This window comes from Macaca mulatta, chromosome 8 (assembly GCF_049350105.2).
Source record: "Macaca mulatta isolate MMU2019108-1 chromosome 8, T2T-MMU8v2.0, whole genome shotgun sequence".
NCBI lineage: Eukaryota > Metazoa > Chordata > Mammalia > Primates > Cercopithecidae > Macaca > Macaca mulatta.
The window spans coordinates 39,466,423-39,491,009 of record NC_133413.1 but is presented as its reverse complement, the minus strand read 5'-3'; the positions used below and the strand labels follow the sequence as shown (position 1 = coordinate 39,491,009).

At 49.3% G+C, this 24,587-nt stretch overlaps 1 long non-coding RNA gene across 1 annotated transcript in view; it reads left to right on the top strand.

Moving 5' to 3' along the window:
• The first annotated feature begins 911 nt into the window (after positions 1-911).
• Positions 912-24,587, top strand: part of LOC114680228 (uncharacterized) — a 164,730-nt gene continuing 141,054 nt past the window's right edge. The window contains exons 1-2 of the long non-coding RNA XR_013396886.1: positions 912-8,636; positions 14,884-15,019. This is a non-coding gene — a long non-coding RNA (uncharacterized LOC114680228). The remainder of the gene's footprint in view (positions 8,637-14,883; positions 15,020-24,587) is intronic.

Here is a 24,587-nt window from a genome sequence, read left to right as displayed (position 1 = left end):
TTCCCAAGTAGCTGGGACCACACAGGTGCATGCCACCACACCCAGCTAATGTTTTAGTTTTTGTGGAGATGGGGTCTCACTGTTTTGCTCAGGCTGGTCTCGAACTCCTGACCTCAAAGGATCCTCCTGCCTTGGCATCCCAAAGCGCTGGGATTACTGGGATGACCATGCCCAGCCCCAGCTCAGATTATTAAAAAGATAAAAACAAAACAGATCAAAACAAAATAAAAAAAACCCTAAACAGATGTTGGAGAGGATGTGGAGAAAAGGGAACCCTTATACACTGTTGGTGGGAATGTAAATTAGTACAACCACTATGGAGAACATTATGGAGATTTCTTAAAGAACTGAAAACAGAACTACCATTCAATTTAGCAATCCCACTACTGGGATTCTACCCAAAGGAAAAGAAATCAGTATATCAAAAAGATATCTGCATGCGTATGTTTATCGCAGCAATATTCATGATAGCAAGGCTGTGGAATCAACCTGAGTGTCCATCAATGGATGATTAGATAAAGGAAATGTGGTAGATATACACAATGGAATAGTATTCAGGTGTAAAAAAGAATGAATTCAGGTCTTCTGCAGCAAAATGGATGGGATTGGAGGACACCACATAAAACAACTCAGACACAGAAAGACAAATACCTCATGTTTTCACTTATATTTGGGAGCTAAACAATGGGTCCGTATGGAAGCAGGGTGTGGAACGATGGAACAGTGAGGTCAGAGAGTGAGAAGGGTTCAATAATAATAATAATAAAGACCTGGATCAGAATTCAACCTCTCAGTATTAATGACCCTTTGTACACTTTTGGGTTATAGCATTTATCACACTATTGTATAGGCAACTGTTGACTGGAAGCCTGCTTTTCCGGGGCAAACGTAGTGCTTAATTCACAAGCAGGTAAATGCCCACAAGAGCAGTTCTATGCGGTCGGAGATTCTTTTTTCATTCTTCTATCCCTGGGGCCTAGGACAGTGCTTGGACTTGCTCATTATTTGTCGAGTGAACAATCTGTTATAGTTTCTGCCCCAGCACAGTGCCTGTCATGCAGTAGGCACTCAGTTACTGAAGGACAGCATTTGCAAGGTCAGAAGTGTTTGCTAATCCTTGCTAGCAGTGGAGTTTCAGATACTTTATTTGTAGGATAGTTTTCTTCTTTAAAGACAGTTTTGATTCTGGAAAGTCCCTCTAGGTCTTGCTCAAATTATTCTACCTGGATGCACACGTATGTGACTGACACACACATACACACACACACACACTCTCCTTTATTCTCCAGCTCTCCTAAATCCTTTTGAAGATAGAGGCCCAAGGAAATGAAAACCATTTCCTGATTTCTCAGACGGGTGAAGATAAACCCTGTTGGCTTGAGTTGCCAGATTCTGTGCCCCATCACTCCCACCCTGGCCCGGGGCCCCCACCCCCAGGGTCGGCTCATCCTCAGGCCAAGCTGTTCCCACACAGACACCGAGCCTGAGACTTAAATTGGATTTGCCTGTGGCTTTGTGCTCTTCGTGTCCTCCCGCCTTCGTTTTTGATTTATCGTTTTAATCAGCCCTAGTCAATCATTCCCTCTCTGTCTTGCTCACCATAAACACAACCCCTTGCCAAAAAAATTATGAATGTATTAAATGATTTTATTACAGTAAACTGCAGATTGTACCATTGTAAACACAGGTGCCGTTCCAACCCCACACCCTCCAGCTCTGTCCAGACCTGCAGGGGTGCCGTGGAGCGGGGGAGGCTCTGGGGCCTGAGAAAGGGACCAGACTCTCACACTCTGGGAGTCTGAGAAACAGGAGGTCATTCGGTTCAACGCTTCCCACAGATGGAAGAAACTGGGGTTCCGGTTGGTGAAGCCACTGGTCTCAGGTCACATAGACACTTTATGGCAGAACCAGCATCAGATTTGGGGTCATCTGATATTTAAGACCCCTTCCCTGACACCCCTCTGTTATCCCCTTTCTCCTGTTCATTTTAGGCACATTTCACTCTGGGACAAATGCCAGTGGAGGGAGTGGAGAATTTGAAAACTGTAATTGGCCCGAGGCTGTATACACACTGTGGGTCTTAATCTTTTTGTCGGGCAGGTGGGGTAAATGTCTTCCTGCCTCCCACCCTGGGACGGGGTGGTGGGGACTTCCCTTTCTCTAGGCTGGCAGCCTCGGGCGTTGTTTTGGGGACAGGAATGGGGAAGTCCCTGGGAAGCAGGGAGGCTTTTCCTGGGACGAGGCCTTGTGGAAGCTGCACAGACCAGAGCCTGCTGCTGGGTGAGGAGCGGCGCTTTATTCTGGGATGGCTTGGCAGCTCTTGAAGGCTTGGGAACCTGTTTCCTGAGTGGCTAGCCCAGTCGCTGATGCAGTCATGAAATTTGGTTTCTTTTGGTGTAAGAAATGCTTTGAGGGTAATTTCACCAGTGGCGCTACTGTAAAAATTTTCTGTTACTGACCATGAGAAAGATTTTCTAAACAAGTGATTGATCACGTGAAGAGGGACTCTGAGAAATGGACTCCTAAGATAGGACTATTTGGGATAACCTATGGATGATGTCTCTTAGCCAGTGGAAATTTTCTTGGCAGAAGTTATCCAGTCCTTTGGGAATCAGTACATGAGTGACACGTGTGCACACATACACATATGCAATACATGGTTAACATGTAGACATGTCTAGTCTTCACATCTGCTTTTCCCGGTTCCTGTTTGTTTCTCGGTTTTGACACATCTGGGCCTCCATTGTAAACAGTTCCAATATTTACCAAGCAGCTCTAAAGGTTACATTTGTTTCCCAAAGTTTTTATTCCTCCTTCTTTTGGGTAAGTTTCAGCTGAGAAGAGAAGCTGTTTTTTTGCTGAGCCTGAGCTGCATGAGCGAGGCAGGAACACAGACCCATCTGTTGGAGATTGGAACATAAATAGCCCCTTTTAAAAATAAATCTCCGCTTTTAACTCCGTAGATAAAAATATCTGAATAAAGGACAATTCTTAATCTCTACCTTCTCCCCTGCTTGACTCAAACGTTTCTAAGTGGAGATTTTTTTCCCCTTTCTCCTTTTACAGGTTTCATTTTGGCTTTGATTCTAGCGAGTTTACTGACAGATTACTTCATTTTAACTATATGGCTTTTCTGTCTAGTGGGAGGCATATTTCTAAGTATCATATTTATCAAAAGAGCTCTGCAAAACAAGGGCCAGAATTACTCTTTTGATGGTTCCCCCTCTAACTACAACCACAATAAATTTTGTGAGAAAGAATGTTCAACTGGGGACTTTTTATGTTAAAGCCGAGAACCTGGGTTCAGACATTGTCACTTTCAAACCTCCACCACTTGGGTTGGTTTTTCCCCCTCTTCTCCCCTCCCCGGGCAGAAATCTCACATCTGGTCTCACTTGCGAGGCTGGTCCTTCTCTCCCAGGGGCGCCATATTTTTCCCCCTATAACTTTAAATCAGAGGAGCATTTCAGTAAATCACAGGGAACACTTATTTATTGGACATAGTTTTGGGTCTCTTAAAGCATGGAAAATAAATTTAATGGAGCGTTCGGAGCATTTCTCCAATCTTTTGAGGGATTACTTGGGGAATTTGTCAACTGCGCCAAGCCCAGCAGCATGATCCAGAGAGATGGGAAGGAAATGATGGGAGAATCTTCTCGGAGGACCCAGGTGGATCCTAAATCATCCCCAGAAAGATGAATATGAGAGGACCAGTTGCCAGCAAGGTTGATAGGCAGCATCGCCATTTATTTAATAAACTATCATTTCAGCGGGAGGGTGACTGTAATCTGAATTATATTTTGTTTTTGTTGTCTACTCTTGCCAAGTAATTTATGGAACACCGTAGCATGCTTCTTAACCTCAAACAATGGTGGAGGGAGGTGAAAATGGGGGCTGGAGGAAGGAAAAAAGAAAGACGGGGAAAGAAAAGAGGGAAGGGAGCCTCTCTAGGGGACTGAAAACCTTGAGGAGAATGTAAGAGCAGGGCAGAGAGAAATTAATGGCGGTGGCCTGGTTGGGTGGGCAAGCTTCATTCGCGGTGCCCTTGGGTGGGAAATGAGGGTGGATGGGCTGGTCTTTCTTCCTCGAGGGAAGTAAATGAGAAGAAGCGTCTTGGGCTTTAGGAACCCGAGGCCTTGATGCTCAGGGTGGCAGGAATGTTTCTTTAGAGGAGGAAGATGGAAGGCCAGGCTGCTGATGTAACCCCAGGAGGTCGTGCTTCTCGTTCAGGTTGGAACTGCTAGAAGAACAAAGCGCTGTTAATGAACACAGACACGCTTTGTTTTTGGAAGCAGAGAAACGACAACATTACTACGGTCACTGTGAGTTTTAGCTGCAACAGCTGCCACACCTGGTCCCTGAAACCATGGGTCTGAAGGGTCTGACCTGTCCTCATCTCAGTCTTGGTTAAGAAGGAAGAGGGCAGACGTTCTTGTTTTTAGGCTAAAATGGGTAAAGTGAGGCACAAGGTAAAAAAGAGCAACAGTTGATGGAGATGTTCAAGCCACAGGAGTGCAGCAGGAGGCCAGGGACACAGTGAGGTCCTCTTCCGGCTTTCGTGCCCTTAGGGTCGCCGTGCACTAGAGAAATTTGGCCCCAGATGCCCATTCACTGTGAGTGTCTCTGCTGTCCTCCTCTCTGATGTCCCAGTCTGCCAATGTGAGATCCTACTGACCCCAGAGCAGCCTCCTCCTCCCTGGCTTTTTTACTCTTTGCTCTTTCAGCTTGGTCAAACCAGTCCTTGCCTGGGACCTCCTGGAGAGCCAGGGAGGAGGGGCTGGGGTTTAGGAGCTCACAGAAACACGGAGGTGGTGGCTGCAGGAATGAGAAAAGGGTGAACGGTGGGTGGGAGGCCAGATGACCTGAATGTGCTGCTCTAGGTGAACCCCGCGGCAGCACTACTCAATCCAGACTCAGAGCACAGTGTGCAGTAGGACCTCTGTGTGCCCCCAGCCTCCGGAGGTGTCAATTTAGATGGGTTGGTAGGTCTGGAGCTTAGAGAATTACAGGACCAGGGTTTCACTGGTCAGTAAGCCCGGAAACGCTGACCATCAAGTATCTTCTCTCTGGCTTTGCATGCATGTTCCTCCTGACTGCTGAAGATCCTCCAGGGTCTGGCTTCATCCAAATTTTCAGCCTTGGTTTTTTCCTCTCCTCCCTATCTCTCGAGTCCAGCCCTTCACTGTCCCACAGACACACTAGACTTTAGTCTGCCTTCTTCCTTCTGCTTTTGTGGCTCCTGTCTTTCTGTCCATCTACATATGCTTCAAGATGGAGACCAAATTTTATGTTCTTCTAGAATGTGTCCGGACCAATTAGCATTCTCTGACCAGCTTGCAGACCCCACCACACTCTTTTTTTTTTCTTTTGAGACAGGGTCTCCCTCTGTAGCCCAGGATGGAGTGCAATGGCATGATTACGGCTCACTGCAGCCTCAACCTCCTGGGCTCAAGCCATCCTCCAACCGTCAGACTCCCAAGTAGCTGGGACTACAGATGTACGCCACCACACCTGGCTAATTTTTTAAAAAACACTTTTTTGTAGAGACACAGTCTCTTTATGTTGCCCAGGCTGGTCTCAATCTTCTGAGCTCAAGTGATCCTCCCGCCTTGGTCTCCATAGGTGCTGGGATTACAGATGTAAGCCACTGCGCCAACCGCCCCATTGTACTCTTCAGCATGAAATGCAACACTGTTTACTATTGCCCCTCTTGATCCATTCCTCAGTTTCCTGAACTGTCCCATATCCTTACGGCTAAACACGGGGTTTAGATGGCTGATCTCCAAGGTTCTTAGCAGTTGTAATGATCTAGGGTTCTCTGCTTGCTTTGTCTCCTCATCTGGACTGTAAACTCCTTAAGAGCAGGGAGGGTATCTTTTCCTTGCACCAAATCCTTCAATATTCTAGCCCTGAGTGGGCATTCCATAGAACGTTTGTGAATTGAGTCTATTTGAGTCCTTTTTACCACTGGAAGTGGAAGGAGTCGGGAGCAGTGGCTTAGATGCTTTGGACGCCTGGTCTCATAGACTGGCCTGCAGCGACTTTGATCTGTAGTTGGTGGATGGGGTAAAAGTTGCCATGCAACTCTCAGTGTGTTCTGCCCCAGGCAATCTACACTGAGAACTCTACCCATCACGGGGAGAGGACTCACTCATGGGGCAGGCAGATCCCTGCAACATTGCATTTTGTAGCCTGGTAGAAAAACCACTAACTTTGGTTCAGACCTTGGTTTGTCCACTTCCTGCCCATGAGACTTGAGCTGGGTCACTTGATCTGAGTCTTGTTTGCTCACTTCTAAAATGGCAATTCCAAAACCAGTATTGCCCCATGGAATGGTTGTGTAGGAAGAGCAGGATGAGATGACATGGCACATGTTCTGTGCATTGTGAAGACAACAGCGACCGAGGAGGTATGAAGTGCCGTTACATCTCAGCATGAGAAGTAAAAACGTAAAACACAAAAAGATCAATGGCCCCTCTCTCCCCTCTCTCACTGTTGGACAAAAAAACCCACCCCCCTCGCCTTTGGATAATATGCTGTGGAGCCTCCCCTCTCCTCCAGTGGGGAAAAAGAAAAGAAAAGAAAAGAAAAGAAAGTCAAGTGAGAGGGAACATCCTGGTATATTCTGAAAGTTGACTCTGGGAGGAGAGGAAAACATGAGCAAACAAAAGCTGTCATTCACTGGCAAGCTGCTTCCTCTGGGGAATAATCTCTGTGAAGAAAAATTAAAGATCTCAGCGTTGCCCTGAGCAGGCACACAGCCCACGGCTATGCTAGTATAATGGCAGCCTCTGGGACGGGGCCTTCCTGCCCCTTCTTGGGGTTTTGCCAGCTCTGAGGGGGCCATGCTGTTGGGTAAGAGTCTGCCTGCTGCCCCGAGTGGGCAGTGTCTCCCTGGCCTTCAATGCCCCAGCAGTTTTTGTGCCTGGTGGTGTCATAGTTTGTGCCCGGGGCCGAGAGTAGAATCCTAACTGCCCTGAGCTGTTTCACACACTCATGCCTCTCTCCTCCTTATCCTGTTCCAACTTCCTCTCTCTTCCCACATCCATTTGCCTTGCCATGTCAACTTTCACCCCATGACTCAGAAGTTAGAGGGCCCCTCGAAGCCGGCAACTGGGGCTCCAGCATTCCAGAAACCTGTTTGTGTGCAAACAAAGGACTCCCCCCTCCACACACACACACACACACACACACACACACACACACACACGCCATCGCGACTTTCCAAGATGACGATTGAGTTTTTCCCCTGTTCTGCTTGATATTTCTGCCAAAGCAAGAAAAATCCTCGTTGAAGTCTAGCAGGAAATCCAATAAAAATTCTTCAAAAGACGGGCTTGACATTGAAAAACAGCAAAATTATAAAATAGGCCTTAGAAAAGAGAAAGGAGAGTTATTATATCTGGCACCAAGCAAAAGCCCCGAGACCCCGTCCAAATGAGCCATCACAGATTGAAAGTGTTTAGCTTCCCGTTGATTAAATATGGAGGAGGACCCAGGGCCTGCCAAGCCTCGGGGATCCAAAGTTTGTTTTCAGTCGGAATGTGTTTTCAGTCAATGGAAAAAATGGTCGGCCCGCGCTGGGCTATGTAACCGAGAAGCCTCAGGTTTAGAGTGAGTAATGGCTGTGAAGCAGAAAACCATGAGAGCTGTTAATCATCCCTCCCAGGCCCCTGTAATTTAACTCAGCGACTCCTTCAGCTTGGAAAGCTCCCCTCACCCTCTTCCTCCTCCTCCCTGGGTTCATTTTGCTCCAGGGGGAGTAGATGAGTGCTTCTGCTTGGGGCCTCTATATTTCAGTTCTTAAAGCTCCTCACCCCCAGGCCCTCTCCCCATCACGGCCCCATCGTCCCTGCTCTGAACGTCCTGGGATGTGGGGACGAGAGAGTAGAGACAAAGTTGCATCTCTGGGGTTCTTTCAGGGAAAAATCTCTTTGTCCTATGAGCTTCCTGGAATGGATGCCTGAAAAAAATCTCCTCCTTCACCATTGCCTTTCCAGGGGAAGGTGTTTCTCAGAGATGTTTATGGGCATTCTTTAACGAGGTTATCTCATTCTAGCCTTGCAACGTTCTTTCATCCTGGGCTTTCATCTGTCCCTCCTCATTCCCTTACCATGAAGAGTATACAAAGTCTGGTTTCTCATGTCATTAACGTCCCCATGAGCGAGGCCTAAGAGAGAGAAAGAGAGAGAGAGAGAGGGAGGAGGAGGAGGGAAGAGAAAAAGCAAATGTAGGGCTTGTGGGGCTGGGCTGGAACTCAGAGGTAGGTCAACGGAGAGAAGAAGGGAGCAGAAAGAGAGAAAGAGGCTGGGAGGAGAGAGAGGAAGAAAGAGAGGTATATCTGGAGGGAGAGAGAGATTAGAGAGCGGTGGAGAGAAAATGCATGGCCATGGGGCTGGAAATCTGCAGTAGGCCAACCCTTCTTTCCTCTAAAATGCAAACATGATTCTACTTTCCTGCCTGCCCCAGTCACCCACCCCCTCTTCTCAAGCCATGTTTTGCCCGCTGTAAGTGGCCTCATGGGAATGACATCGCAGGTGTGTTTCTGATTCTCTCTTCTGTACTCCCTGCAGCGCAGGTACCAGGTGCCTTCAGTGGCTCTACTGGTTTCATCGGCTTCAGAGCTCTCTCTCCAGGTAACTGCTATTCATGGGTCACATTTCACGGAAATCTGTGGAAGATCGCGGGGGCAGGCCCAGTGGAACGTGCTCTTGGAGTCTGTTCGTTTCAAAATGGCGGCCGCCCTCATCCTCAGCGGAACTTCCAAGTCCAGAGGCCTCTGTCCCTTTCAGTTGGGCACCAACAGTTGGTTCCAAGAAATCACATCAACCAAATATTTCTTAAGGACTAGGCAAATAAACGGAAGAAATGGGTAAACAAGTGGCTTTAAAATTATGACATATGAAATGCTCAGTGGTTTAGTGGAAATAGATTTTCTTTTTTTTTTTTTAAAAAGCAAGTCGAGTCTTGGGCAGCTTGGCTGTAAGGGCCATGAGTCCCATCAGCAATACCTGGAATGGCCAGTGAGGCTAAGAAATGAAAAAGAGACAGCTCCACGGCGCTGGCTTGTCCCAAAGAGCCAGTGAGAGAAGCTCTGGGCAGGGAGAAAGTTAAATAAAAAGCTGCTGGTAACATGCTCTGTGTGTGTGTGTGTGTGTGTGTGTGTGTGTGCATGCAAAAGGAAGATGCTTGGCATGCCTCTCTTCTGGGGGAAGGAAGATCAAGGGGGTTAGTATAAGAGGAAGAAGAAGGACAGAATGAGTCAAAGTGAGTCCTCACAGACAACCCCCCGCCTTTCCATGATTACAACAACCTTCTCTTCTCCTCCTCCTCCATCTTCATCCCTCTGCATTCACTTCCTCCTCCAACTTCTCTCCCTCTTCCATCTTCTCTCCCTCCTTCTTTTCCTCCTCCTCATTATCTTCCTCCTCCATCTCCTCCCATTCCTTCTTTTCCTCCTCCTCCTTCTCTTATTCCTTCTCCTTCCCCTTCTCTTCCTTCTCCATCTCCTCTTCTTTATCTTCCATGTCCTCCTCCTCTTCCTCCTCCATCTCCTCTTCTTCTTCCTCCATCTCCTCTTCTCTTTCCTCCATCTCCTCCTCCTCTTTTTCCTCCATCTCTTCTTCTTCCTCTATCTCCTCCTCCATCTCCTCTTCTCTTTCCTCCATCTCCTCCTCTTTCTCTTCTATCTCTTATTCTTCTTCCTCCACCTCCCCCTCCTTTTCCTCCTCCATCTCCTCTTCTTTTTCCTCCATCTCTTCCTCCTCCTTTTTCTCCTCCCTTTCCTCCTCCTCCCCCTTCTATTCCTCCTCCTCCTCAGCCTCCTCCTGTTCACTATGGCTAAAATCATTTATTGATTACAATGTGTCCTCCTTGTGGCCAAAGCTTGATGTATTATCTAATTTAAACCTTCCAGTGATTCTCTGGGCCATACCTTATGTCTCTTCTTCACAATAAGGAATCTGAGGTTCAGAGATGGGAGAAGCACAGAGTTGGTAACTGTGCCCCAAAGTCGGGGTTGGAACTCAGATCTGTCTAGCCTCATGCCTTGAACCACATAAAGGCAGACTGGTGATTAGGCTGCTGTAGGCAGTGATCCCAGGACCCAGACCTTTGGAGAGACCCCAGTAGAGCACACATCAAAGATCCCACTTCACACGTGGAAGAAAACCAGCAGCCCCATAGGGTGGGGGTCTGCATTTCAAACAACCCTGGAGGCTGTGGGCTGAGCACCTCATGGGCAGCAGTGGGACTGTGTTGGAAGGGTCAGTGGTGGGTCACTGTCATCATCAATCAGCCACAGTCTTTTGTCTATGGGGTGCGGGGAGCAGGAAGGGGCGGGGCTGGGCACCAAGCAGAGCAGGTGGAGCAACAGAATTTATGTAAAGGGCTCCGCTGGGGATAGGAGATGGCAAGGGGCATTTAGAATTTTAAGGGGAATCTTCATGGCTTGGGGAATCCTCTGATGGGAGACTGTGATGTCCCGAAGTCCTGTAAGTGTGCTGATGGGTGGCATTCCAGTCTCAAGCTAGTTCATCCCAGTGTTGAGCCGCCCCTAGCCCTAGAGTTCTTACAGAACTGTCCATCCAGTTTTGAATGCCTCCTTCACTTGCACCACCAAAGTTCTAGAAGGTAGCAAGAAGTCGATTATTATTTTATATGTATGTATATGTTTTAGAGACAGGGTCCTGTTCTGTCCCCCAGGCTGGAGTGCAGTGCTGCGATCAGAACTCCTTATAGCTTCAAATTCCTGAGCTCAAGTGATCCTCCCACCTTAGCCTCCTGAGTAGCTGGAACTAGAGGTGCATGCTAGCATGCCTGGCTAATTAAAACATCTTTTTTTTTTTTTTTAAAGAGATGAGGTTTCACCATGTTGCTCAGGCTGGTCTGATCTTGAACTTCTGGGCTCAAGCAATCTTCCTGCCTTGGCCTCCCAAAGTACTGAGGTAACAGGTGTGAGCCACCAAGCCTGGCCTGAAATACATTTTTATATCTGAACTCAGAGAAACTTGTAGTCCAGTTGGGAAATAGATACACATGAAACATAACACATGCACACATGCACACACGTGCACATTACGTGCCAGGCACTGTTTTAGGTGATTGCATGTATTTACAGTGACAGGCTGAGCTAGGAACTCCTGTTATGCCCTTTCCATAAGAAGAAACGGAGGCACCAGGGAATCAGTAGCTCTCCCAAGGCCGTGTGGCTAGTGAGTGGTAGGGCCAGGATTCAACCCCAGGCTGCCAGGCGCTATGTGTAGCTCCAAACCAATGCAACCCACTGCCTGTGGGCTGTGTAGAGAAGGTGGGAGGTGGAGTGTATTTAAGATTGAGCTGAAGAGCTGAAGCAAGCAACCAGGACTCAGACACAGGGCCTGTGGGAGATCAGGTAGAAGGGCAGGGAGGCAGCTAGGGAGGAAGCTTTGAGGCAAGGAGAGGGTGTGGGGTGATCTGTGCAGGGCCTTGCCAAGCAGAGGCCCAGGACCAGACTGAGCCCAGGACCTGCTGGGGACAGCAAGTGAATCAGGTTAGAGAGGGAGGTGGTCCCGGGGGCAGTTAGAGCGCAGACTAGTGGCAGGCCAGTGGGTGGGTAGGTCTTGGATGCCAGGCAAATTTTGATGTGCACCTTCTGAGGAGGTGACTTCCGGAGGGGATTTTGAGCCTACAGCTGGCCAGGCATAGAGATCAAAGTCCTAGGAGGCCTGGATTCCAGGCCGGGCTCTGCCCTGAGGCATCTCACTCCCCGCCACTCAGCTCATGATTCCAGCTATCTCATTTTTAAAATAAAGGGCTTAAACTGGGTAATCTCCCATGGCTATAAAGTTCTTTGGTAGGAACAGAAGAGTTTTAAAGGGGATGGGAGTGGAGGAATCTTGGCGTCAGAGAAGGTAAAACTGTAGGGATCTTGGAGACCTTCTGTCCACTGTTTTGCAAGTGAGGAAACTGAGGCACAGAAAGGCTGAGTGATTTTCCCAGGCCACACAGCTCATGATTGGCAGAGCCCCTGAGGCTTTAGGTCTACTATACCTGCCAGTGCTTGCTCCCCTTCAGGGAGAAGCTGTGGGGACTTTGATGGAGCTGGGATGGAAGAGGCAGGGCAGGGAGGCAAGTCTGGAGGTGCCACTGGCTTTGTCCCTGGCCCTTCCCCAGCACCAGCTGGGAAATGGTCTCCACATGGACGAAGGTCAACAGTGGCAACTCAGAGCCACGGATCTCGGGGCTGCAGTCTGCCACAGTAAGCTCCCGCCTCTAGGGGGATGCTCTTAAATGCTCATCTGCAAAATCACCAGGGCAGCCCCTGCTTAGGGCTGTGAACTGAGGCCACTATGTCCTGAGAGCCATCCGCAGGGGAAACTGAAAGCTGAGGTAGGACCCAAGTCATTGGCCAGTGTGGGGTGATCCTGAGGGCCTGGGCTCCCCTTTTGGCTTGCTGGGCCCAGAGCCCTGTCCTCACACCTCCTGTGGCCCATGAGAAGGGGCAGGTATTATGGCCTGAGCTCCAGGGCTGACTGGAGCTGGTCAGAGTGACCGCTGGTCCGAGCTCTGACACGTGAGCAAATCACCCTCCCAGGTTCTTCTTAGTGCCCTTGTCAAAGGCGTCTGGTAAAAGTTAACAGGTCTCCTTGTCTCCAGGAGATCAGAGGAACAACTGGAGTTTACTGGGGGTCAGGGAGAGGTCGCTGAAACCTATTTGATGGGGCAGTCTCTGGAGCTGACCCTGGTCTAAGGGCCTGTCTCACTCCCTGGTTTGATCCAGGACCCAGGACTCTTTCCAGGGTGGGCAGCCCGAGCCCCTGTCTGAAGCCCCCTTACGCGGTGGCCGTTGTCTTCCCAGCTCCTGGTCCAAGTGTGGGTGTGGAGGCAAAGGGGTGTGGCAGGGAGGGAGCAAGATGGCTCTGCTGATGAGATGCTGGATGGAATCTGGGCCCTGACTAGGCCTGGCCAGGTGTGACCCTAGTTCCTGACCCCTGGTGGCCCAGAGGGTGAGGAGGTGAGGGCTGGGGGCTGGGAGGAGGCTGTTGGCTAACATTTAGCAGGACCTTTGAAGATGTAAATTCTTCCCCAGCTCCTGCTGGGATTGATGGGGTCAGAGTTCACAGGCATGGTTGCCTCCTTCTCCAAGTGAGCTGGAAATCTCGCAGACAGCTGGGTTAGGGTCCCTGGTGACCGGACCTTCCCCAGAGGCGAAGGGCTCCCAGGAAATGCTATTTCTGCTCTCCTGAATCAGGTCCAGTGACTTGGAGGCCTCAGGAGGGGCCGATGGAGGTTGTTTTTTTTCCAGATGCTCGCATTTCTCCCGGGTATGTGTCTTGGGTGTGTTTGTGCTTGGCCCGGTGAAGATCAACCACTGGACCATTTGGAAGAGGACCTCTACCTCCTGACCCTGCCTGACTTGTACTTTTTATTCTGCAAATGCTAGATTGCTTGAGGCTTCCTGTTCCCCTGTGCTTGGTCCTGGATCCTGCCTATTTCCTCTGCGGTAGCCCCCTCCATCTTCTCAGCTTAGATAACTCCTGCTCACCTTTCTGCATTGCCTCCTCCAGGAAGCCTTCTTGGAATGGCTCTGTTCCCCTAAGGCACTCAACAGTTAATTCAGTCAACTAGTATTATTTACTGTGTACCAGGCCCTGTTCTATTTGGAATGTATCCGTGCATAAAACACACTAAAATCCTTCCCTCAGGGCACTTACATCCTAGAGGGTAGTAACAGCTTTACATGTATTAACAAACTTAATCTGTAGAACATCCCTACAAAGGAGGGCAATTATTTTATAATTATTGTTTGAGACAGGGTCTCACTCTGTCACCCAGGCTGGAGCGCAGAGGTACTGTCATGGCTCACTGCGGCCTTGACCTTCTGGGCTCAAGGGATCCTCCCACCTCAGCCTCCCAGGTAGCTGGGACTACAGGTGTGCCACACCACACCTGGCTAACAGGTCAGTTATTATCCACATTTCCCATAGGAGGTTACACAGCTGATAAGGGTCATGTTAAATTAACTTATTCAATTTAAATTATTCAATTAAATTATTTAATTTAATGTCATCCTTACAACAGCCCGATAAGATAGATGTTATTTTCCTCATTTTACAGATGAGGAACCCAAGACTGAGAGGGGTTAGGTAACTGACCCCTGGTCACCTAGTCAAGAAGGAGCAGCACCATGGGGATGACTCTAAGCTGGTATAGGCCCCTTTGGCCCCCATACGAATGTCAGTCTGTGTTGTCAAAGCATTTTCTCTCTCTAAAGATCTGCTTATCTTCTCCATTATCCTGGGAGTGCCTCCAAGGCAGTGATCTTGATTTATTTATCTGTATCCTTTGAAGTCCCATTGTGTTGGGCGCTTAATTGGCGTCTGACAAATACTTGTCTGTGGATTGATGGACAGCTGAATTTTGGCAAAGATGAGAATAAAGCAGCTAATATTTATTGCACGTACTCTGTGCTGGGCTGTGCTTTGGTCCTGGCTAGACGTGACCTCTTTTAGTCCTTACACTAGATGAATTAGCCATCAAGAGCCCGACTGCTAATGTGGGCTAAAGATGGGGTTTGAATCACAAGTTTCTCACTCCAAAAATCCGTATCCTATGGATGTTTCTGTGCCACAGGAAGCCAATCAATGGAAAGGTGGCCACTCTGGAAGGCACCCGAGCCTAAGCCTCTTGGGCTTTGCTGTTTTGGTCCCCATCCGGCGAGACAGCAGTGGAGGGGGTAGGCCCTTCGTGCTGGGAGTGGCATTTACAATAGATCGAAAGGCATCTGGGGAAGTTGGGGGTTGGGTCTCAAGATTATCCCCATCCGTTCAGATATGGGAAGGAGTTAAAGGGTGGCAATTGGGCACATTAAATTTTTACTGATTGTTGCTGAATCGGTAATAGTCTGTTCCAGGTAAACAGCTGGATTCATACTGAACTGGCAGACACTGCACACATTCTACAGAGAAGAAAGAGGATAATGGTAAAGCAGACTGCAGTCTTCAGGCCTGGAGCAGAAAAGGAAGAGTTCCTGCTCTAGGTATGTTTAGTGCCTTTGTTCTGTTTTTTTTCCCCCTTTTTCAATTAGGAAGGAAGAACAAAGTAGAGTCTTCTGACTCATCTACCCATGGGGCTTAGGAGACTAAGGGCCACTGTGTGTGTGTGTGTTGCGGGGGGCGGGGGGATGCGTGACAGGGACCTACGGTTGTAGGGCACAGCAGAGCACCTGAGCCCATGTCCTGGGTCTCCCAGGCTCTCACCTTGCCATCGGGGCACATTGACTTCCGGTGCCCTCCAGCCTCCCCCAGCAGACAGCCACGTCAGGTACCCCTACGCCCCTTTGGTTAATCCCCTATTTTACTTGACTAAGAGTCAAAAGGCAAGAGGACGGCACCCAAATGAACTAAGCTCACTTAAATCACTGGCAGGGTAATTTGATAGATGAGTTGGCCAGCACCCACTTTGGGAATTAAGCAAAGCCTGCGCCGTGGAGACAGTGGGAAATAACCCTGAGTGACTGTGGTGAACAGGCGGCCTCATTTCACCTGGGGGGACAGGCCCAGCTCCAGCTCCGCAGCTCAGATTGGAAGATGGTGTGCGGTGTCTGCTGGGCAGACGGGTGACATTTCTCTTTCGGTCGGTCTCTCCCTCCAAAGCAGGACAAATGTCTCAGCAGTGGGGCCTTGGGCAGAACCAACAGCCCCCTCGGTTGCTGCTCAGACTCACCTAGGGTTAGGGTAGCTAGCTGCTGAGGAGGGGGCAACTGGAACCCTGCCTCAGGGTTCCCTCCCACCAGCCCACCCAGGTAAGGGCTCCAGCCGACGCTCTTGTTTGTTGAGCTCACTCATCTGTTGACAGAACACAGAGGAAACAAGGGTCTTTCAACGTTCGGGAGTCCTGTTATAAAATGGGTGTTTTATGGGTCACATGCAGAAACTGACCACTTGCAGAAGGCCGCCCCACTCTGCAGAGGGGCCAGTTGCGAGGGAGAAACTTCTAGGTCCTTTCATCGAGATGAGGATTGTTAGCTCTGACTTCAGATAAGCAGAATAAACAAGCCTCAGCCCAAGTGGGAACTGGTTCTGCCCCCTTTCTTTGCTTTTCTAAGCCATCAAAGCCAAGTTCCTAAAGCCGGACTGTCTCACGGTGCTTTCTGATGGTTTCATTGTTTTGTTTATTGTGCTTATGGCAAGTGCTAACAGACTGCTTTCAAAGTGTGTTGATATTTCGGTTGTTTTTGAATGGCCCTTCTGTTTTTCTGCATCTGGACAGCATTAGAGTCTGGCCCCAGGGAACCACTGGGTTCCTATAAAAGTGTACCAGGTCCTCTTCTGCAGCAAACACTGGCCATGACAAGACCAGACACCCCATTTGGGCAGGAACACACACCAAAAATTAGAGCGGAATCATGAGACCACCTTCAGCAGCCAGGGAAGACAGGCCTGGGCTGGGAAGAGCCCAGTGAGTGCTGCCAAGTGGACTGTGGGTGTTGTCTTTCTGTCCATGGACATGATGTGGTCTTCCTGCAAGAAGAACTCTACTGAGTCGAGGATAGGGTGATGCCATGAGCTGTTCGTTGTCCGTAGCTTCATAGATTCCCCGCTCCCCCAACCTGTCTTTTTTTTTTTTTTTTAAATTTTCTAGAGGTCTCACTCTGTCACCCAGCAACGTAGCTCACTGCAACCTCAGACTCCTGGGCTCAACAATCCTCCTGCTTCAGCCTCCTGAGTAGCTGGGGCTACAGGCATGTGCCACCATGCCCAGTTAATTTATTTATTTATTCTCATCAGTTTTAGTAGAGATGAGGTCTCACTCTGTTGCCTAGGTTGGTCTCGAACTCCTGGGCTCGAGTGATCCTCCCATCTCGGCCTCTCAAAGTGCTGGGATTACAGGCGTGAGCCATCGTGCCCAGCCTCTCTCTCTGTCTTCTAAATTTCTGGTTACCTGGTCAAACACCAGCATAGTTTTTAAATAGGAGGTTCTCGAGGATTGGACAAGGAACAAGAACTGGAAAAGAGAGAATGGCTTAGTGTCCAGGGGAAGCCTGGAAGAGGCAGCACAGGCCTAGAACCCCCACACTGCAGCTCCTGACCTGCTCCAGGCAGAAGCTCTTTTGGGGGATCTTTTGCAACATTGCCCGAAGGGCTGGACCTGGGAAAGGGCAGGGTGGAATTGTCCTCCTAAGACACTGTCTGTGGTTTTCAAGGGCTTTCCCTTTCTATGTCTGCTCCAGCTCCACCCAACCCTCTCCAGCCCCACGGTGTGCTGCATCAGAACACTTTAGGCTAATGCAAAACCAGGCTCCAACCAGCTCCCTCTGGTGGGAGAGAATCTGGGGGTACGATCTCACTTAACTTCATAAGATTAGCACAAACTCGAAACTATTCCCTTACCTTTCCTTCTTTCTTTTTTCTTGTTCTTTTTTTCACCCAGGCTAAAGTGCAGTGGTGCAATCACAGTTCATTGCAGCCTCAAACTCCTGGGCTCAAATGATTCTCCTGCCTCAACTTCCTGAGTAGCTGGGACTGCAGGCACATGTCACCATGCCTGGCTAATTTTTAAAATTTTTGTAGAGATAGTCTTGCTATGTTGTCTAGCCTGGTCTAATCCATTTCTTCAAGGCCGTCTCTGTTTTCCCCCTTCCAAGTTGCTGAGGTTTTCTTTAGCCCACGAACCTGATCAGCTTGTAAACAGTCCTCTCTGGTTTGGTATCAGGAGTTGCAGGGCCCTTTTCTGCCTGACATCCAGATAGCTCTGTGGCTCGGTATGAGAAGATCTTGATTGAGCAGTTCCTATGAGCTCCTGCTAAGTCACATGGGATGGAGAAAGAAAAGCGGTAAGTGAGCTTTGGTGCTTCCATGCCGCAATGCAAGGAAACCCAGGGAGCTGGGGAAAGAAAAAAGCTAGCTCTGTCAGTTGGTTCTAAAAAGAACCATGGAGGCTCTTAGACCTGCAATCAGCGTGTTCATGTCTATAAACACACTGGGGCAGGGGAAGGGCTGCAAGGGTTGGCTGTGATCGTGATGACTGGTCTCTACTCAATACATCTCAAAGTTCTTGTCTTCCTTATGGCTACACATCCTAGCCTTTCTTTCTAGGTGTGTATTATCTTGTTAAGGATTCTCCTTTAAGCTGTCTGTCCTTCTTGAAGTTTTAGCATCCTCAGAATTGGATATATTCTTGTGTTTACTTTAGCCCATTTGGGGCACTGGATAAAGCCCTAAACAGCGCCATTTTGTTTTTGTGTTTTTGTTGCATTGGCTTTTGGTTCCAGCAAGGAGGCAATGTGAGACGCTTGGTCCAGGGCCAGGCACATCCTGACAGGCTAGGCTGATTGGCCTCTGAGAAGCTGAGCACACCCTCCACGGAGGCAGGAATATTCTGTGAGAAGTACTTTCTTGTTTTCCGATTCCTGGAATAGGCGAGGTAGAGAATGGTGGTCATCTGTCTGCCACACCATGTGTGTGTGTGAACACTTGTCATTTTGAAAAATTGTAAATTTTATTTAGCAGTTTCTTTCTCACTGGGGTTTCTCCTTGTGTGAAACTTTAATTTTATAGCTTTGGCTGTTAATTCATCATGGGCACCACCATCAGTAAATATTTATTGAGCTTTCACTGGGCATGGCATGTTGAAATAAGAACTATATATTTGACTCAAGAGGAGTTCATAGTGGATGGGGTTAGATTTTGGGAGGGGGCAGAAGAAACCTCTTTGAGGTCTCTTGCAACCCTGGGATTTTATGGCTTTGTAACCAAGGTGATAGGGTCAGCTTGACACATATCAGGCAGTCAGCTCTACACACATCAGGCAATCAGCTCAAACAAGAGAATGGGGCTTTGAGAGGTGCATGGGCCATCACAAAGATAGTTGCCTTTAGAAAACCTACCCAGAACTGGCAATGGGACTGCCATCAGCAGTGCTAGCAGATGTCCACTTTGGGACCCAGGGCTGCAAAGGGATAAAGTGGATCTTCTTGGTCTTCCTTATGGTGCCCTGTGGAAGTAAGTACTTGCTGATTGAGTGATGGTTTGCCCTTTGATTCTGGAATTTAAAAGGAACACAGGGCTGGGTGTGATGACTCACACCTGTAATCCCAGAGCTTTGGGAGACTCAGGCAAGAGGATCACTTGAGGCCAGGATTTTGAGACCAGCCTGGGCAACGCAGCAAGACCCTAGCTCTACAAAAATGAAAAAAATTAGCAGGCATGGTGGCATGTACTTGTAGTCCCAGCTACTTAGAAGGCTGAGACAGGAGGATCACTTGAGCCCAGGAGCTGGAGGCTGCAGTGAGCTATAATTGTGCCAACGCACTGCAGCCTGGGCGACAGAGAGACCCTATCACTAAGTAAAATACAATAAAGTAGAATAAAATAAAATAAGGTCTAATGAGTCTAGAGCTTGGGAAAGTTTGGAGCCTGTTGATGCGTTGGTAGGAGAAGACGGAGTGTCTTTTATTGCAGACTTCTCAGTGGCAGTCTGGTGAGTGCCCCTGAACGCTGTGGGCTACGGGAGGGCCATGGGAGGGGAGCTGCGTGAGTCTCATGGATCCCTAGTTAATCAGACCGGAAGCAGCCAGTCTACCGCAGCAGTGACGCGGGCCTCCTGGAGGGTTTTCTTCAACGTTATGAAGATGAACAGGGCTCTGAGAATTCCCTTTGGACCTGGGCTCCGTGCTAATTGCCTCCATATTTATGTGATGATGGGAGGACCACAGTGGCAGCCTCTGAAGTAGAGTCTGGGGATGATTCAGCCAAGTGGCCCTGGCTCTGGTGATTGTTGGGCACCAGTAGATCTGAGCCTTCAGGGGCCCAGAGGCTCAGCTCCCTGTTGCCAGGCAGGCACAGTGCTATTATTATTGTTATTATTATTATTATTCCCTTTTTCTAAAAGAGAAGCTGAAATAGAAACCCAGAATGGTGAAGTGCCTAGGTAATACTATGGGAACCACGGAGTCAAGGTAAACAGGAGCAGGAGAATCTGTATTTCCTGTCTTCCAGCTCATGGTTCCTCCACTGCCAAGGGGAAGGGGCAGGGAATTGAGTAGTATTGATCCTGTCTTTTTCATACAAGATGATGTTCGGTGTCTCACAAGCAGCTGCTTTTCCCCTGAGGTTAAACTGGTGTTATTAGGGCTGAAGGGGGTTGATAGAGAAGCAAGGAACTAGGGAATACTCCTTGGTTCCATATCTATCCCTAGTTGGACTGTGGGCTAGCTGCCTCGCCTTGCTGAGCCACAGTTTCCCTGTCTGTAAAGTGAGGATAACAGGGTTAACTATCTCATGGGAATGTTATGGGCAGTAGATGAAATAATATATAAGGAGATTTGGATCTTGCTTGGAACAAAAGTTAGTGACTAATAAATGGGTGCTGAGATAGGGAGGCAGTCTGGTGGTGAGCGTGCGCACTCTGAGCTGCCTGCCTGAACCCAGAGAGGTCAAACGACTTGCCAGGTCACGCAGCTAGTGAGGGGAGAAGTCGTGGCAAGTTCCCAGTGCAGCAGTCTTTCGAGATCTCTCCATGCTGGATCCTCTGATCGGGGGACTCAGGGTGGGGCTCTCCAGGCACCAGTGCTAGTCATAGGAGGGGCCCATCTTGGGGACTGGGGTGTCCTCTTAGGATAACTGTCACTTGGTAAGGGGCACAGCATTGGAGAGATTGGCAGGGACTCCTGGTGAGATGGCTCTGGGGTGAGCCTGAGTCTCGACCTTGTCTACCACAATGCAGTGGCTGAAGTCGCCTCGGGGCACAGCGGAAGCTACATGGGCCGGGCAGGGTGGGAACACCCCTTGTGCTCTGGGATCTCGGCTTGGCTTTCCATCAAGCCTCTGTTGGTGCCTGGTTCCCCCATAAAGCCATTATGTACTGGGAGAATTAATCACGCCGTTAGGTAAGCATTATGGCACTTTTATGGCAGCTTTGAAGCTAATCTGTCACTAATGCCTGCTGGATTATCATGATTTCTTGCAGTTGTGATTCATTAACTCGAGGCCTAATGGTAATTCTATTAAACATCTTCCATCACTGTTTGCCCCAACATGTCCCCACTCTCTGGTCTATTGTGCTGTTGCAGTGGCGTGACTGACAACCTGTGTGGTCTCCAAAATTGGAGTCCCAGCAAGATGAACAGATCCCCCAGCCAGCCAGAAACTGCCCAGCCGTGTGTCTACCCACTGCCCAAGCTCAGAGCACTTCTCCCTGCCTCAGCTCACGCTGCCAATGAGCATTGTTTGCACTTTTTCAACTTTAGCTTTTCTCCAGAGGAGGCCACAGTGCCTTTCCTGAAATCCCCATCACTGCCTTTAAGAGGGCAGATGATACAGAGGCGAAGGTGAGGCTGTATAGATGGGTGAGTTTCAGAGTGAGACAAGAACCCACAATTCCCAGGGGACTGTTAGACCTGGCGGAGCCTACCTGGGCTGGAAGTGTGTTTGGGGCCCGGAGAGAGAAATAGGAGCACTGCTAAAGAAATCTGGGCACACCCTCGCCTTTTTCTTCTTGCTCAGGACTGACAGCATTCACGGGAGAGGAGGCAGGCAGAGGGGCAGGGGAGTGGCTGTGGTGCCCATGTCGGGCCTGCCCATGTTCATAAAAGCCCTTGCTGAGAGCTTTCAGCAAGAGATGGTTCTCTTAGGCTGGCTGCTGTCTGCAAAAGGTCAGCTTCAGGGCAGGGCTTGACGGATGGGCTGTGAGCAGGCAAGAAAAAGCAAGCTGGGGAGGAGGGGGCTGGTGTGTGTGTGGGGTGGGGAGTGGGAAGAAGTCGGTGGAGACCTGGGGCATGGGCTCTGTCCTGGTGCCAGAGGAGGCTGGGAGGACAGTGTCTTGTTCCTCCTTCCGCATCATCCATCAAGCCCAGTGCTGATATCTCAACAATCTGTAACCTCCTCCTCCTCCTCTCTAACCTGCTCAAGTGCGCACCGGCCCTGACCCTTCCCGCCCTCACTCGGGCCTCGGCTGCTGCGGGTTGATGGATGGCTTCTCCTCCCGCCAGGCTCGCCTCCCCGCAGCTGGGGAAACAGGCACAGGTAGAGGTGGGGTCAAGCCCGGGGCAGCCACGGTGACCCCGTCACCGAAGCCAAGGGACCCTGCGTTCCCAGAGGCAGCAGGTGCTACCAGGGATATAGAAATAGAACAGAGAGAGGAAACAAGCAGCGAATTCCAACTATATAAGGAGGAAAGGGGAAAAAAAAGCACCCCAAACCGAAACCAAAAAACCTCTCTGCATCCTGAGGTCTTCCAAGACTTCTGAAAATCTTGAACATGGTGCGATGTCTTCTTTGCACAGTTACAACGTAGTCTGCTCCAACCCATCTGTGTTTTCTCACGCCTGTGCGCTTTAAGAACCGCTGAAATGAAAAACAAGTTAAAAAATCCGTAGATGTATATATAGTGAGGCTGAGAAAGAGAGGACAGTACCCTGCAGCCTGTACAGCGTGCATTTGCTTTTTTATTTAAATTTTTTTTTTTTGCCAGTGTTTGTTGCAAGAAAAAGTGTATAAAAATAATCCTTAGACAACTGGAGTAAATATTCGCAACACATCAGCAGAGTGGAAGTCAGGATCCAATGCTCCCATCCTTCCTCTTTCTGGGCATTGATGGAAGGAGTAGAAAGGATCTTTGCCCCTTGTTTCCAGCTTCTAGGTGACTGCGTTTCTTGTTCTGGTTGAAACTGGTTCTTCTGGTGAGGTTTGCAAACTGGACAGGTGGAGTGAGGACTGGATTGCTGATCCAATAATGAGAGGCTACATTGAGAAGCTCCCTCTAAGAGGGCTTAGAGGTCTTTTGAAAACAAGAAGTGACTAGCAGCCTGGAAATGGTGTGTGTGTGTGGTGGGAAGTGCTGCTGCAGAGGCCTGAGCCTGCTGCCAAGAGGGTCAGGTGAGAATTCAGCTTGGCATTGGTGGACTCCTCCTTGGCCTTGAAGTCCCCTCCTCAATACCTCAGTGGCTGGCCACCCCTGCAGCCTGGCACCAACGTCCCGGGCTGCTTCCTTGCTGGAACTTTTAGAGGCCGAGCAGGATGTCCAGGAGGGACTCTCCAGGCATGGGGCTTGGGGGTTTTGGAATTTTAAGTGAATTGAAGAGAGAGAGGTGGTAGGTGGGGGAGAGGGTGTGAGTAGAACAAGAGAAAGACAGGGCGAAGAAAGGAAATGGGGGAAAACAGAAATTGCAAGGCCGGCGGGAGAGAGAGAAGAGCGTGAGAGGAAGATCCAAGAGTGAGATGGTCACGGGACAGGAGTCAGCAGGGAGAGCAAGAGGCAAAGGAAATTTAATGAGGGCAACTTGAAGGCCAGCGTTCACCAACAGCTGGCGGGGTGCCGGGTTTGATCTCCTTGTGAGTCAGGCGGTCTGATTAATCGTGGCCTGTGGAGGAGGACGGACACCTGGCCCCGCTGCTGGGCTCTTTGATCTGCAGGGTTTCTCAGGGCCTGTGGGAGGGGAGTTGCATGTATGTGTGTGCTCCCAGGGCACCAAAGCCTCGCGGGGGCTCCCTGGGAAGGAAGTGAGGGAGGCGCAGGGAAAGCGGCCTTCAGAGAGGCGTCTGGGGCGTGGGGACAGGCCAGGAGGGGCCTGCAGCCTCCTGGAGCTGAGAGGCCTGTGGGGACAAAACTCCTGAGAGGAAGGCTTTCAGGGGAATTTGGAATGGAGGGGGGCCACTTGGAGAGAAAGGTTCATAATCTCAGGGTGATTTGGCATTCACCCCACTCTCGTTCCCTGCTAGGGAGTAACTGAATGGTTAGGGAGAATCAGTGGGAGTAGATAGCCATTTGCACAAAATTATGTTATGTTGCTTGTGGCTACAGGGCTGAGCCCCATTCCTTCCTTTCTTCCTTCCTTGCTTCCTCCCTTCCCCTCCCCTCCCCTCCCCTCGCCTTCCTTTCTGTTTTGGAGACAGAGTCTCCTCCCTCTGTTGCCCAGGGTGGAGTGCAGTGGTGCGATCATAGCTCACTGCAGCTTGGAACTCCCGGGCTCTAGCCATCTTCCCACTTCAGCCTCCTGAGTAGCTGTGACTATAGGCACACGCCACCATTCCTGGCTAATTTTTGAATGTTTTGGAGAGATGAGGTTTTGCCATGTTGTCCAGGCTGGTATGGAACTACTGGGCTCAGGTGATCCTCCCTGCTCAGCCTCCCAAAGTTCTGGAATTATAGGCAGGAGCCACTGTGCCCGGCCAGAAGTGAGCTCTTCTGGGGTGTGAGGAGAAGGGGAATGTAGGGCTCCCTCGAACTGGCTTCATTTTATACATGTTAGATGAAAACAGATTTGAGAAAAGAAAGCGACATATTGCCAAAAAAAAAAAAAAAAAGCCTCAAGAAGAAGGAAAAAAGGAACTAAAACCCTAATGCCCTTAAAAAAGAAAACCAAAAAAAAAAAAAAAAATCATAAATTATGTCTTTGGACTAAATCCATTGGTGTTCTGCCAATTTCAAATAATAGTGTAACTTGATTAAAAAACTTTACAGGATTTAAAGTTGTTGGCTTCTCTGACTCCTCCCTAAGACTTCTCCTTAAGTCACTGTCTACAACAGGCTAATTTGTTCCCAGATTCCTTAATCTTCAGTGAGTTGGTGATGGCGCTTATAACTCCGTAGCCATATTTGAAGTGTTT